General features: G+C 38.1%; 1 long non-coding RNA gene across 1 annotated transcript; it reads left to right on the top strand.

Moving 5' to 3' along the window:
* Window positions 1–1,980: 1,980 nt before the first annotated feature.
* On the top strand, window positions 1,981–12,077 carry LOC121664846. The gene is made up of 3 exons (XR_006016150.1): window positions 1,981–2,011; window positions 5,938–9,393; window positions 11,318–12,077. It is a non-coding gene; the product is annotated as an uncharacterized LOC121664846 (long non-coding RNA).
* Window positions 12,078–14,856: the final 2,779 nt, after the last annotated feature.

The following is a 14,856-nucleotide window of genomic DNA, read 5'->3' as shown; positions in this document are numbered from 1 at the left end:
AGAGAGGTTCTAAAATAAACATTATACCATGTGTGGGGTAACATTTTTTACTGCAAGTGGCTGCTCTCACTTTTTTGGCACTTATACACACAGCCATCTGTTTGAACGCTGTTTGAAGTGGCTATATTCCAGCATTTATGTAACTTGCCCGTAGAAAGGAAATGACATCACTTAGTTTCCTGAAGAATATTACCAATGTCAGAACTGAGGAAATAAAATCTACAATAAGTAGAATATGTATTTTTAATTTGTTTTTCCTTTTACAGTAGGACATCTCTTCATACTGTTGTGCTCATCTGTTCAAAGCCCAGGAAGCCCCCTTCATTTCACACAGACTTTCACACACACTGCTAGGAGCAGGCCGCAAGCCACTGTGACTTACATGTTACATTGATGAAATGAAATCCGGCAAGACAGAAATGAACTGATACAATGGCAAAGCCTGAAACACACCTCTGTGTCAAGATATAGGCATAAAATAACAACAGCAGTTTCATAATTAGCCTGGGTGAAGCTTCAGCGCTTTCAAGTGACCGCAAAAGTGCAGCAGCTGTTTGTCATGTCTGGAAAAAGCAGGAGCTGGACAGTTTTATACAGACCCATATGACAGGACATGAGGGACTGGCATGAATTGTGTTAGGGGAGGTTTAGTTTGGATATCAGGAAAGGGTTTTTCTCACAGAGGGTGGTTGGGCACCAGAACAGCTCCCCAGGGAAGTGGTCACAGCACCAAGCCTGACAGAGTTCAAGGAGTGTTTGGGCAACACTCAGGCCCATGGTGTGACTCCTGGCGCAGGGCAGCAGTTGGACTTGATAATACTTGTGGGTCCCTTTCAACACAGCATATTCTCTGATTCTGTGATATTAGGTTTTAAATGGAAAGTTTACATTATTAGAGTCTTCATAAAGGCTGCATGTGTTCTGAGACATTTGTTTTAAATCTTCACCAAGCTATAAAGTTTCTCAGCTGGTGATTTTAACTGAGCCATGTTGAGTTACATCACACGAGGGCTTCCTCCTACTCAGCCTTGCCAGGAACTTTTCAAAATTTGTCTTAGCTGATAACTCCTGTTTTGCTGTCTGCTTTGTCTACAGAAGTTGTCAAGTGAATTAAAGACTACTGTATCACCTAGCTAGCAGCCCAAATAAAGTAGAAAAGTCTCTGTTACTTCTTATGGAGAGTTTTGGCTGGAGTTTGCTTTTTACTTTTTTTTGTGTGATAGATACTGCAAAATAGACAAGCCATACTCCCAGAAGGCCAACTTTGACTGGGAGAAGTTTGGTCATACTGCTGTAGGTATCATTTCATACCACTTTTGTATTTTTTACTTCATGTTTAACACAAGTATGAACTAATAGCAAACAAATTGAAATTTTAGAAACTGTTTTATTTCCTATGCTTGACTGTTGTTTACATAAATGCTTACTCAATACTATTCAGTTTGTCCCATAAACTACAGTGTAGCTGGACTTTAATCTGTCTTTATTAAACAGATTTGGGCTGCCTATTCTTCACATTCCTATACTTTTGAAAGTTTTTCATAGCAAAGTCATTATTCCTCTCAAAAGGAAATGAGAAGAAAGGTTGGCCAATGATGACCCTTAATAATTTATGGAATTCATATAATCTTCTAGTTTATGACTGGCCTTGGATATTCTCCAGAAGAAGTTGAAATCTGAGAAGCCACCCCTATCCACTTGAAAACAATACAAAACTGTACGAAAATATTACTAATCTTTGTGCCTCGACAAAGAAATTAAATCTACTTAATATCAAAGTAGGGATATATTTTAACTGGGGATATTGACTAACAAACTATGGCATGGTATTATAATAATAGGAAAGTCTAATGTAGTCAGACATGTGAGGAACAAAGGAATTTATTTCTACCTGATTATTTTTACAGATTTTCCAGGCTGAATCATTAAAATCTGAGATTAAATGCCAAATTTAATGAATTTTTTTCTTTTAATAGATCAGCTTGCAGCAGGAGCTGAGACCTCTGTCTTGGTGAGTACTCACAAATAAAGTTGATTATGTCGATGACTTCCTGAATCTAGATATTTGCCTAAATCAAAGGATAACTGAACATTACTGTGAGATTATACTGAAATTTGCTGTTGATTTAGACAGCACTTAGGGCAGTGTATTAGAAAGGAACAGTTTTAAATCCATTAGTTAGAACTAATGTAAAAATATAATGATTATTACAGTGAATTTGGTCTTACAAATTCCTAACATGAAAGTACTCAGTAGAATTAGCATTCCTTGCAGATGCTAATTGTATTCCTATAAACTAGCAGTAAGACTCTTAAATCACCAAGTCCCCTAAATCCTCTGGTTTTGAAGGGTGATCATATTATAGTCTTAAGGGAATGTCTGAAAGTATGAACTCTGGTTTGACCAAATCCCCAGAAATGAATGGCTGGCTAAATATAAATCTCTGCATTTACTGCCAGTTATAATATGGGTAGGTTAGGCTACTGAGTCTGAAAAAGCCAAACATCATCAATGAAGTAAGATCTAAAAAGTCCTTCAAAGGCACTTATGTAAATGAGTGTCATCTGTAGACAGGTAGTCTTTAATGTGTTAAAAGTAGTGAGAATTAGAGTGAAAATATACCACCTTGCTCTTCCACCTAATATTTACACTTTTTTAGGTAATAATCATTTCTTAAAAATCCATATCTTTTTCTAGTGGAAATAATTTGTATTTAGTCAAAAGATACCTCCTGTGAGTATTCCAGTTGTTAGTTTTATTTGTGCATCTGATTTTTAACCACTCTAAGAACTGTTTTTATTGTGAAACCACATAAGTGATTCCATCCTAAAATTATGTAACCCACTGGGACTAAGCATGTCCATGTTGGATACCTAAGGGTATCAATGCATATGCTTTTGTGGGCTTGGCTAATTTTAAATTTTTACTCAATAACAGAAACAAAACAAAATGGAACAAAACAAAATGAAACAAAAGAAACTAACCAACCAAATAAACACACAAAAAATTTAAACCAAAACAAAGAAAGAAACCCTCCAAATAAACACAAACAAACCCACAACCAACCAAGCAACAAAACCCCAAAAATCTGAAGACTTCCCTGAGGTCTAAAACGTATAAGCCATGAAGTCAATTAGCATTTCTTGACCTTAGGAAATTATTTTAATTAGAAACATATACATATAATTTTCTTGAAATTGTTATAGTCTCTTCAGAAAGGGAATATTTGAGTTCTATAGAAAAATGTAACATATATATATATTTTAAATCTTTTACCCAAAAAAACCCAGGAGCAATTGGTGTCCCTCAGATCTCCCACTGCTTTGGAGTCCTAGCTGAATAAGTGACATTAAAACTGAAAGGCCAGAGATGAAGGATCTTGCAATGGGAACAGAAATTTCTAACATGATGAGGGTTCAAATTTAATTTATGGATCTAATGGTTTTCTAGGTTGCCAGCTAAGGTGTGGAAAGTGTCGAAATCCTAGGATCCCTAGCTCAACTCTGTCACAGGTGTTCTGCAGCTCAATGTGGACCCTGAGAGCCCTCAGTGGCACCGTGGCCCCAGCCCCCTAATAATATCAAAGCCTTGGCATCTCTAACATTGATATGATCTTGGTTATAAGTTTGTGTAAGAACACAGAGTCTCTGGAGCCAGAAGATGAGCTGGCAGGAAACAGGGCAGGCCTTTTCAATATTTTTGGCAGGAATACTCGTTCATGAAAATTATGCCATTAAAAAAAACAATAACAAAAAAAAAGCACCGTTAGTATATCTTCAAGACTTCCACTTGTATTTTTAAATGAGTGGTTTTAATTCCAAAAGCACACAATATTGAGGATTTTCTGATAGAGTCACCTCTGCTCTTACTATTATGGTTGTGGTCATAAGCTAAACAGGCATTTAAGTAAGGCTTTATTGACTCTGGATTCCCAGCATGCATATGTTCAAGACATGAAAATCTATCCTACAGGAAAAAGCCTTAGTCTTAACAGTATCATACGAGTACTGGTAGAATGAATTAACTGTATATCTAAAAAAATAGGGGATAAAATGTGATTGTAGGGTAGAAAATATGAAATGAAAATATGAATGCCTAACGTGGTGTGGGGCTCCATTTCCAAGCAGTGCCAACTGCATTTCTACAGCGATATATAATTTAGAGTTTTCTGTAAGGATATTTGTGGTGTGGAAGACAGTATTTTGAAATTTGATTTCTTTTAAGTGTGGGATGAAAGCCTAAAATGCCAAAACTGTCAGTGAAGGAGAAAGCACACTGGAGTTTTAGTGCCAGTGGCAGTCCGACCTGACTGATCCAGTTGTGAGGACATGGAAGTCTCACTTTTTTACCTTTGTCACCTCCAAAACCATGCAGGTGGAGAAAGCAGTGTTACAGGAGGATGCTTATGTTTGAAGGCCTCAGGTTTCTAAATGCACAGGTCCCTTACCCGCTCATCTTGTTTGTTTGCTGTGGGATGGGACTGTTGCAAGGCCATGGTCCTGCCTCCCTCACCATTCCCTCAACTCACTCCTTAGCACCAGGTCACCAGCCTGTCCAAGCTGCTCCTGGAGAGTCGGGGAACTTTTTTTGAAATTTGGCAGCAGAAATCCTGGCAAGTGCTTTGCTGTTTTTTTCTGGAGAAGGCAGGAGATCTGCAAGGCGTTAGGGGACCTCCTCCATTTCTTGCCCTAAGGGAATCAATCTCTTATGTTCCTATTTGGGTTCCCTTCAAACAGGAACCAAATTGGGTTTGTTGCAAGCTTTATGGAATCATAAAATCGTTTAGGTGGGGAAAGATCATCAAAACAAATCCATCTGTTAACTCATCACTGCCAAGTTCACCCCTAAGCCATGTTCCTTAGAACCACATCTACATGTCTTTCAAATATCTCCAGGGATAGTGCCTCCACCACTTCCCTGGTCATCCTGTTCCAATTCTTGACAAACCTTTCCATGAAGAAATTGTTCATAATATCCAATGTAAACCCACCCTGAAGCAACTTGACTCTGTTTCCCTCCTCACCATAGCCTTGAAAGTGCAACTTAACCAGTGCTGAGAAGAGGGGGACAATTCCTGCCCTGGTCCTGCTGGTCACACTATTGCTGATCCGGGCCAGGATGCCATTGGCCTTCTTGGCCACCTGGGCACACCCTGGCTCATGTTCAGCTACTGTTGATCATCAACCCCAACTTTCCACAGAAGGCAAAGGTAACCCAGGTTCTTGTTAATAAATCGCTTGGGGTGTATTAGAGTGAAATGACACTGAATGATTGGTCTTTTTAAGTATGTATATGTATGTAGGGTTTATTTTAGAACAATTTGGTTGTGATGGAAAGCAGGTATGTAGTCTTTTTGGTTGTTATCTGTGGTGATATAGTAACATAAAAGCTTAATAACACTTAAGGAAATATATTGAAGAAAAGAAAGAAAGGGTAAGAAAGGTATAGAGTCACCAGCCAGGGGTCCAGTGATGAGACTCAGCTGTAGCAATTTCATTGGCTGAAGTGATTGTCACTGTCTTGTTGAAGTGATGGTCACTGTCTTAATGCATTAGAGGTTGGGGTACCCCACAAAGCACAAAGTCCCATTGGTTAATATACGCGCAGGTTCGGGTGGGATTGACCATGTACCTCCTCTGGTGGGGAGATCTTTCCGTTCTCCAGTGGAAGGCCTAAGGGATGAATCTTGGGGCACTTTGGGGGTCTTTGGTAGTTTATGACTCCTTCTATGACATGACAGCTGCCTCTCAAGTCAAAGTAGTTAAGCTAGCTATGCCCCATCAGAAGGATGAATCCCCTCAGGCCAACCTGTGAATGTGAAAGACTTCTGTGAATGTGGTCTTCCCTGGGGGCAGCATGGGAGTTTTACAACTGAGACTGAGTTCCTGTGAGGGAAGAGAGTTGGCATGATAAAAGGCACCATCCCTTCTCTGCAGGGTCTGCCTCTCTTCTGGCTTTTAGCCTCCCGTGGTGGGTGTTCACCTCTCTCTCGGTGGACCGGATGCTTGCTGCTACAGACCCAAACCCTCACCTCCTCCTCCTCCTCAGCAAACCTGGCCTCAGCAAAGCACCCTGCCACTTCCATGAATAGGCAAGTATTTTCTGTCATTATTTATTAATATTTCAGTCTCTCACAGTCCTTTTCCTTTGGACAGCTTTCCAGCCCCTCTTCCCCGTGCAATTTTGATATCAGAAAAACAATCACATTGTAACAACAATGACAAAAACCCCAAACACAGCAAAATAATAACAGATTTTTTATATGATCCCTGTGTTTGTTCTCCTTCTTTGCTGACTATATAGAAAAAAATCAGCAAGAAAATGTGGTAAATACAAATGCAGAAAAAAGCAAGATTTACAAACTCCAGTGAATTTCTGGGTTTGATATGGTTCTTCAGGAGCAACACCAAGAAAGCATTTTTAAATACTTCTGAAGAACTTTATGCAATTTTCTTGAAGTAGTATTTCTCTGAAAATAGTTTAGGCAGTACATACTTCACAGAACAGTTTCTGACTTTACGCAACATCTGCTCACTTTGGCAACGCATTTTCCATTGTCAGCCTTTCAAAACCGGCAACACTGGCTTCCCTTTTATGCCTGATCTGGTGTTCTTAGGTCATGAGGTACAATTAAACATTCAACTCTATTGCTTTTTGAATTAAGTATATTTCAGTCTGGTAAAGCATGAGCAGCTAGACATGGAAGTGCACCAAGCCATGTTTCTGAGAGGAGAGAGGTATTTCATAGAGCTTTCTTCTGCATTTTCCAAAAGAACAGAAGTCAGTCTACACATAGGGTTGGGAAAGCATTCATGTGATGCCAAAACTTACTGCAAATTCTTATTCAACAGCTTGAATACTGCTTACAGAGCTGAAATATCCTTTACACTAACACCACAGTTCCATAAGTAGCTTTCTCTTAAGCTACTGTTGACTTAACTCATTTCTGCCCTTTCTGCAGCTTATGTCCAAGTCCATTCAAGCTACATTCAAGTCTTGACCAAAGACTGCATACAGGTGAAAAATTCACCCCAAACATTAGGGGGAGAACTGTGTGGTGGGTTATTTTTCAGCAGGATCTACTGAAAACAGTTATACAAACGTTTCTGAAGGACAGAATGGCAGGACTTCTGACAAATTGGGCTCCATAAAGACTGGCAGTGAAAATTGGCCTCTGATATGTATAAAATTCCTTCCACATCAAACCCCTCTTTTCTAAGGCAAGAGTAGCAGTCTTAGTGGGGAAAAAAAATCTCACTTACACAGGTCAAGTAGCATATATAAGTCCCTAGGGGAAGATTGATTGTAACCCCTGGAAGCGTCGGAGTGCTTGGCCAAGCAGCACGTCCCTGTGTTCCTGCTGCGCCCAGCCCCAGCAGTGCTGGAGGCATACACGCCAGGGCCCCTTGGCTTCACAGCACAGCCCAGAAGGGTATTTATTCTTCTGTACGTTTCAAAAACAGGAATTGACATTTCAAGTAATTGCAGATTTACTGTGAGCCCATGGCTGGTCCCTCTGCATTGTCCCTGCTTTCCTGTTTGAGCTTGGAGGAAGTGGCCAGAGGGATAGGGGGAAGGGAAACCTTCCTATGATGCTTCTGCAACTGCAGCCTACATTAGTTAGGGGAAGAGTGACAAAAACATATTCAAACCCTTGCCAAAGGCTTGCAAGAAATATTTGACATCTAACCTATAACAACAAGTGGGAGTTAAAGGTTAAATCACACACAACCCAAGTGTTTAGGAAAAGGATATGTTTATGTCATCAACTTCTTTTGGGTTGTAAAGGAACAGTGTATGACAGCGGAATGGGCTCTGGCTATCAGGAAAATACATGATGGCTTAGTGCCACTATCTGTGAACATGAAAAGGGCCAATTGGTTCTATCTATTTCTGTTTTCATATCCAAATGCCCATTTCAACTCAGCTAAGAGGAGAGAGAGCAGGGTGAATACCACTGGCTACTTGCTTTGCCTCTGTGCATCTAGACATCAATTATTCTGCAAATATTCTAATTTCCCATGTAGTATCACTTCTTTTGGGAAACTGCCATGAAAGAATCAAACAGTCAGCATTGCCCATTGCTCTCATGTAATTTATGGAGCTAAAGAATCCAGACTAGCCTTGTGTTTTTTAAGATAATGTATTGGTATTTTGTAAACTCAGTGATGGAAACACTATTTTTGTTGTGAAGTGCCAGACAGACTCCATAGGCTATTTCACTCTATATAATGCTAGTACCTCCATGGTTGTATTTCTTCAGTCTGCTGGAAAAGTAGCTGAATTTGGAAGGATCTCCTCCATGAACTCAAAAAAGAGTTTTTCCAAATTAAATTCTGACACTCTGTAGGAATTTATGCACCGAAGATTGATGGATCTCAAGAAAGGAAATCAGTCATCTTATCCTGAGGTTATGAACATTATTTGTGTGTTGCAGCTTTCTCTTGGTACAGATTACCCAGCCATTGGCTGGGATCTGTCTCACCTAACTTCAGTTCAGAACTAGTTGCTTCATCTATCTGCAGATGCATGGGACCTGTTGGAAGAAAATTCACCTCATATGCCTTTTTAGATGGATATATCACTGATTATAAGGAAAAATTATACAAATTTTTTATAGTAAGTTTCTAATTTGAGATGGCTATTGTTAGGTAAGCAGAATCCTGCCGTAAAAACTAAATTTCCTATATTTTGCACAAATAAAATTAAAAATAACTTTGGGACACGAATTAAAGTGTCCCAAATCCTCTGTGAATGTGCCCCATTCATTAGGAAAAAATGCAATACTGCATAATCATTCCTAGTACTCAGTATTATATGCCAACAAGTTGTAGCACGAATATAAACATTGTGCTGGCAGGGCAAGAGTGACTTTTGGAAATTTTCTTTTCAGAATAAGCAAAGCTGCCTATATCGCCTGCAGAAAAAAAAGGCAGAACAATATATCAAATAAATGTTCCAGCATAGGCCTTCCTATTCATATTCTGTCAGGCTAGAGGTTATCAATGGTTATTTAGTTGTGTTTAGTAAACAGTATGCCTTGAGATACAGACATTGTGCCAGTAGTCCTCATTTTTAAATTGGAACAGTCTGGAAGTTATTCTAGGATGTTTGATTATTTTTTTTTTAGATAGGTCCTTACTCATTGGTGGTGTTGTGCTCCTCAGATCACTGTTAAAAATATTTTCTCTTAATGATTTTCTTTTTCCTTCAGTTAAGAAGTTGTGATTGGAGTCTCAAAGGTCAGAGGCAAAGACAGAGGCAAAGACTGAGCTTAAAGGCCAGATTCAGATGCTGGAAAGAAGGAATGAACATGGTCTTCTATACACCATTCTTTCCCTATGTTAATACCTTTCCCCTATGCCCACTGGGTCAGCTCATCAGTTATGTGTGTAAGTGCACGAGTGTCAATGTCACCATGGAGTCAGTTGTTACCTTGCAGTGTTGACAGCCGAGTCTTCCACAAGAATGGGGGTACTTGAGTTTTTCCGACTGGTATTTCCATTTTCTTCTCTCATACCCCTTCTGAATTTCATTTGTGCTTGCTTCACCCTATTATTTTTCTGTCCCTTCAGTGGGGAAGACTGGGGTAGGCCTCCCACTTTGTACTTAAAATTTAGGATGGTTGCCTAACAAATATATCACAACTTTCCTCTAAGTTAAAGAAAGGGGTGCTACTTTAACCACTGGATTTATACAGTGTGGAACAGAGAGAGCTGTCAGAACATATTGGAAGAAAATATTTAGGAATTATGCAAAAATCAAAACTGAAACCAGCAAACTAATGTACCTGTTGTCAGAACAGACCCACTAGTTATGTAGGCAAGATCTCCAGCTTTTTCGTTGTATCACAAACTGACCCTTCAACATCTTCATTCCAGGTGTCAGTGTTGTAGTTATGGGTTTTTTCTCTCCTCCTTCATTAATCTGTTACAGCCATTCAAAGGAAATAGAAGCAAGGTGAGAGTGCATGGTAAAGGACACTGCTCTCTGCAGATTTACATCTGTGGAGACGGGCATTTAGTGGCTGAGAGACTTTGGCTGGACTGAAACTATTCCTGCATGGACCATCTCACTTCACTGGTTACTCTTGAGTTTCCTTTGCTCTGAGAGGCCTTGATAAATATTTTACATTGCCAAGAAAGGAACTATAATCAAAGAAATAATTTTTCTTTTGGATTAGGTAGGAATTTGTATCAGGTTAAGAGAATAAGCATGAATTGAACTTCATCTTTCAGAGTTGTCTTTGCTCTGAGATTATGAGTGCTGTGAGACTTTTCAAGGTGACACAGGGAACGGAGGTCTCCCCAGGCCTTCACATTCTCTTTGAAAAGTTCCAGAAATAATCATCATGGGACTTTGTTCTGGGAAAATGTGTGCCAGAGGCCTCCATAGCAAATGAGCTCCAGCCCACCAGCCATGAATCTGCTGAACACGATCTGTTGGTGTATTTTCAGTGGAGATGTTAATTCTTGTTTACCAGATTTCATAGGGAACATACTGTCATGACTTTACTTTGTTATTCAAGTACAAGTTCTATGCTATTAAACAACTGATGAGAAACACTACATTGTCCTCAGTTTTAATTTTATAATACATAGTTAAATGAAGCTTCAGTGTCATCTAAAATCCATATGGAGGAAATTATGTGAAATAACTTCCCTGTTTTTCCCAATTCTTTTACAGAATGCTACTATTTAAAAAGAAGAGTTCTTCAAGTTTTTGTAATGCTGACACTTGAAACTATTTTCTTACCATGCTCCATTTGGAAAAGTGGAGATAAATGTCTCTGAGAGTGCTATCACAGCCAGTTACACAAACATTACTCCTTACAATAATATATTTCAGCTGAAATTTGGGAAAAAATATTACACGATATTAAATAATCAATATATCAATTATATCAATATAAATATATCAATAATATTATAGATTATTGATAATTTGTTTTCCCCAGAAGAAATTTGACATACAAAATGCTTGGTACTTTACCTTAGTCTTGTGGCCCAACCATGCAGCCACACCTTATTATTGTGGTATAAGTTTAGAGTGTCTTATAAGTACAATTCAAGCTCTCAGATTTGATGGGATACAGAAATGCACTGCTCTGTCCCTTGAACTGTGACCTTAAACAACCAGGCCTTTTCCTTCCCCATGGGAATCATGTGATTGCACTCTCAGCGGATAATTTTTTATAGATTCTTTTATGGTATTTCCTACAGAGGAAAACCATCCTGTTATCTCACTTTAAAATATTACTAATGAGCATTTTCATCTTCAATTTTTTTTTTTTTAATATGTCTTCTTCCCTTTCAGCTTATCTAAAACTGTATGCTTTAGAAGGAGCAAGAAAGGACAAAAGATAAACTGTGATAAATATGATAACAAGCTGTTAATCAAGACACTTCACTATAATAGAGAATGAAAAATAGTTAAACAGAAAATTTGGGATTTTCAACAAAAACAGAAATAAGTCACAGTTTAAAGTCACCACAGAAAGCGTTCTGTAGTATCAGACAGTTGATTCCAACAGGATACAATTTTCAGGAAGAATTTATGTTCTTTTGTTTGTGCAGTCCCTCACAAGGACACAGCTAATATGCCTTCATAGACTTACATTTCTACAGTAACATTTCCTTAAGAAAACAACTCAAGCAGTTTTCAAAGGCTCATGAGATACAGGAAGTTCTCAGAAACAGAGGCATGATAAGCTGAACACTGCTCTCAATTACTCTGACTTGTAACTGAAACAATCCAGAATTTATGCTGCTGTACCTGACACAAGACTTTGACTCACCATCACTGACTTCATATGCTGTGCCACATGAAGCAGGCTGCCTTATTGTTGAAAGAAAATCAGTGGCAATGTCAATTCAGATTTTGTCTTAAAAAAACATGGATACTTTGTATGCAGAGACATGGTCCATTCATCATACATATGTATTTTTAAATGACATCACATGTTTTTACAAAGAAGTGCATCTTCTCTATATTGAAAAAAATCAACTGTATGGGTCAATATTTCTGTAGTGAACAACAAAGGTCTCCAATAAATAAAAATTCTGGTATAAGCTAATTTGTTGTTCTGAGAATATGTTATCACTACTCTTTTATTGCTTTGTGAAAGTGATTATTAAATGAGCAGCTGCTGACATACATAAGCGAATTCAAACCATTAATTCCTGACTTAGCTTTCAGATCCTGAGAGTGGAAAAAACATGAAAGAAAGTGTTTCTTACAAGGTTTTCCTTTGTGACATCCACAAAAGACTACTTTCTCCTGTTTTCCCCCTGTGGATTATGATTACTTATGTTTCCAGGCATCTGACTGCAAATCCAAGATCCTAGGGCTCCTTTACAAGTTCTAAAGAATGACTTCATATTCTTCTTGCATGCTTTTGCAATTATTTTGCTATAGGCATTTTAATTCCACTGCAGGGAAAATTAAGACATTTTTAACAATGGAGGTAAATTTAGCTCACCAAAACTAGTGAAGTAATGGTACAGGTAGGGTGGGACAATTTCATCATTACAGGAAAGGTAGCAGGACTCACTTGGTAAGCAAACGTGCTTTTTTCATCTACTAATGGCATGTCCTGAAGGATCAGAAGACAAGCTCTAGTAACTACTTCTCTTTAACTAAGGTAATATGGAGCTTTGTATTTAGAAATTAAAGTTCTGAATTTAATAGAAAGATAATATACTATCAGAGTATAAATTGATTTGTTATGCGCCAGCTGTTTACTAAAATTCTCTTCCATTTCTCATGATGTGTGACAGGGAACTTTTCAAAAGGTAGAGGGTTGGTAGAATTTCGTGTATTTTAAAACTGAGGCCAAAAGAAAAAAATATTCTTCCCTTTAAAATCAAAGGATAATCTTTTTTTTCCCTGAACTACAGAGTCACTTTCTGTCAGAAGGATCTTCTGTTGATACTTAAAGGGACTTGAAGAATTTGCCTCCTGATTAGTTCCAGCCAAAAATTCATAGTTGATTTTGAGTTGCCAACAGAAATTATGAAGCAATACATGGTTCAGAAGTCTTGTTTTCACAAGTCTGGAGTTCAAGTAATTTTGTCATGTGCTATAAGCCTGGCCAGACTGTGTATTTCATGATGTACCATGCTCTCACATGCTCTGATCTTACTGGAAATTTTTCTTCCCCGCCTATTTTACAACATCTTTTGAACAAACAAAATAAATTGAGCTTTCTCAGTCTTTTATTGTAATTCATTGAATCACTATTGCAGACCTCTCTGTGAATTTTCAAAGTTGTCAGCTTCCTTTTTAAAAGAAAATGTTGACACCAGATCTGGTAAGATTATTGCAGTGAGGGGCTCTGTAATTTCTGTATTAAATTACTTCCCTGCTCTCACCTTCAGGTTTCCCGCTAATGCATCTGTGAATTGCATTTAGCTTCTTGCACAGGCATCAAAGTTCCAGTACGCTTTCCAGTGTTGCTGCTTTCCAGGATACAATCTCCTACCCTAGCAGTGCACCTGGCAGCTGTGTTTCTAGGTATCTTGCACAGAATTTAGCTGTGTTAAAGCGATGCTGCTGAAACAAATGTACCTTAGGAAGTCACACAGCCAGCCTGTATAACTGATCAGTTCTCCTCACATTTACACCTCTAATGAATTATACTGATAAATGCTAGATATTGCTAGGAATTTTTATATTTTCCTCAGCAAGGACTAATTGCATTTAGAAACACCCATTTCCCCTTCTCTGATACTTTTTCTGATATATCAGCTACCCAAATTTTTCAAAGCCAAGATTTTTTGCATTCATTGTGTTATAACCTTGCAATGCTTTCCTGATGGAACAGACTTTCCTTGATCTTATCTGTGGTTTCTGTTAGCTTGACATTTTGGAAGTTCACAAAAATGCAATTTGCAGAGTGTATAAGATCATCTTTTGAACAAAAATTATGCCATTTTCACTGGAATATGATCTTATTCCAAGTTCACCTTCACTCCAAGCTCAATGCAAAAGATGCTGAATTTAAACATTGATGTATAAATTATTCTGTTGCTGGCTATCACCAATAGTGAATGCTCAATAGTTTTACCAAACTAATAACTACTGGCTAAAAATTTTTTCTGTGACAAGTCCCAAGTAATTCTATCCTTTTATCTTTAATGGCCATGGAATTTCACTGACTTCTTTAACTTCCGCCTTCCTTTATCAGTGTATTTATCCAATATTATCCTTTCTAGTGGCCAAGTCTTTTCCATACCACATACATACTCAGCCATTATAAATGGCTTCATTCCTCTTGATGTTGTTTTTTATAATTACAGATAGCTTCAGTAATCATTATCAGTTTGGAACATTTACAAAAGCCTTATTTGACCAATTTCAAGTCCTTATCACATTTCTTCTGGCATCCCAAGGAAGGTTTGGAGGATTCCTGATCAGCATTCATTCTGGTTATTAATGCAAATTATATCACTCCAAGGATTTCTACAGGATTTCTACTGATCACCCTGGGATGTAGGAGACAATTTTTCTTCGTTGTTTATGAGCTGCAGAAAGAGGCAAAGAATGCCATCATCTAAATACTTACTAAATGACTGCAACTACAGGAGTTATATTTGGCAAGGTGCAGTTATTATTATAGACCTTATAGATGTTTAGTATCTTCTCAAGTACTAAAAATTAATTTGTCCTCCAGGTGGCGAGTTAAGAAAGAATTTCCATACTTATCAGACTGGCAGAAGCTGCACTGCCTGTGATATATAGAGTAGGTGGAGTAGACATCTGGGTGAAGCACGCCCAACTAACTCAAGAACTTGGTTGGTGGAAAGACCATGCAGCAGCAGAGGTAATTCCTAACTGTTCTTTGTACTTAAATA

The sequence above is a fragment of the Corvus kubaryi genome, unplaced genomic scaffold (genome assembly GCF_017639235.1).
Source record: "Corvus kubaryi isolate FWS band 111438036 unplaced genomic scaffold, C.kubaryi_AGA036_p1.0 37308, whole genome shotgun sequence".
Taxonomy (NCBI): domain Eukaryota; kingdom Metazoa; phylum Chordata; class Aves; order Passeriformes; family Corvidae; genus Corvus; species Corvus kubaryi.
This window is presented reverse-complemented; position numbering and strand designations above follow the sequence as displayed.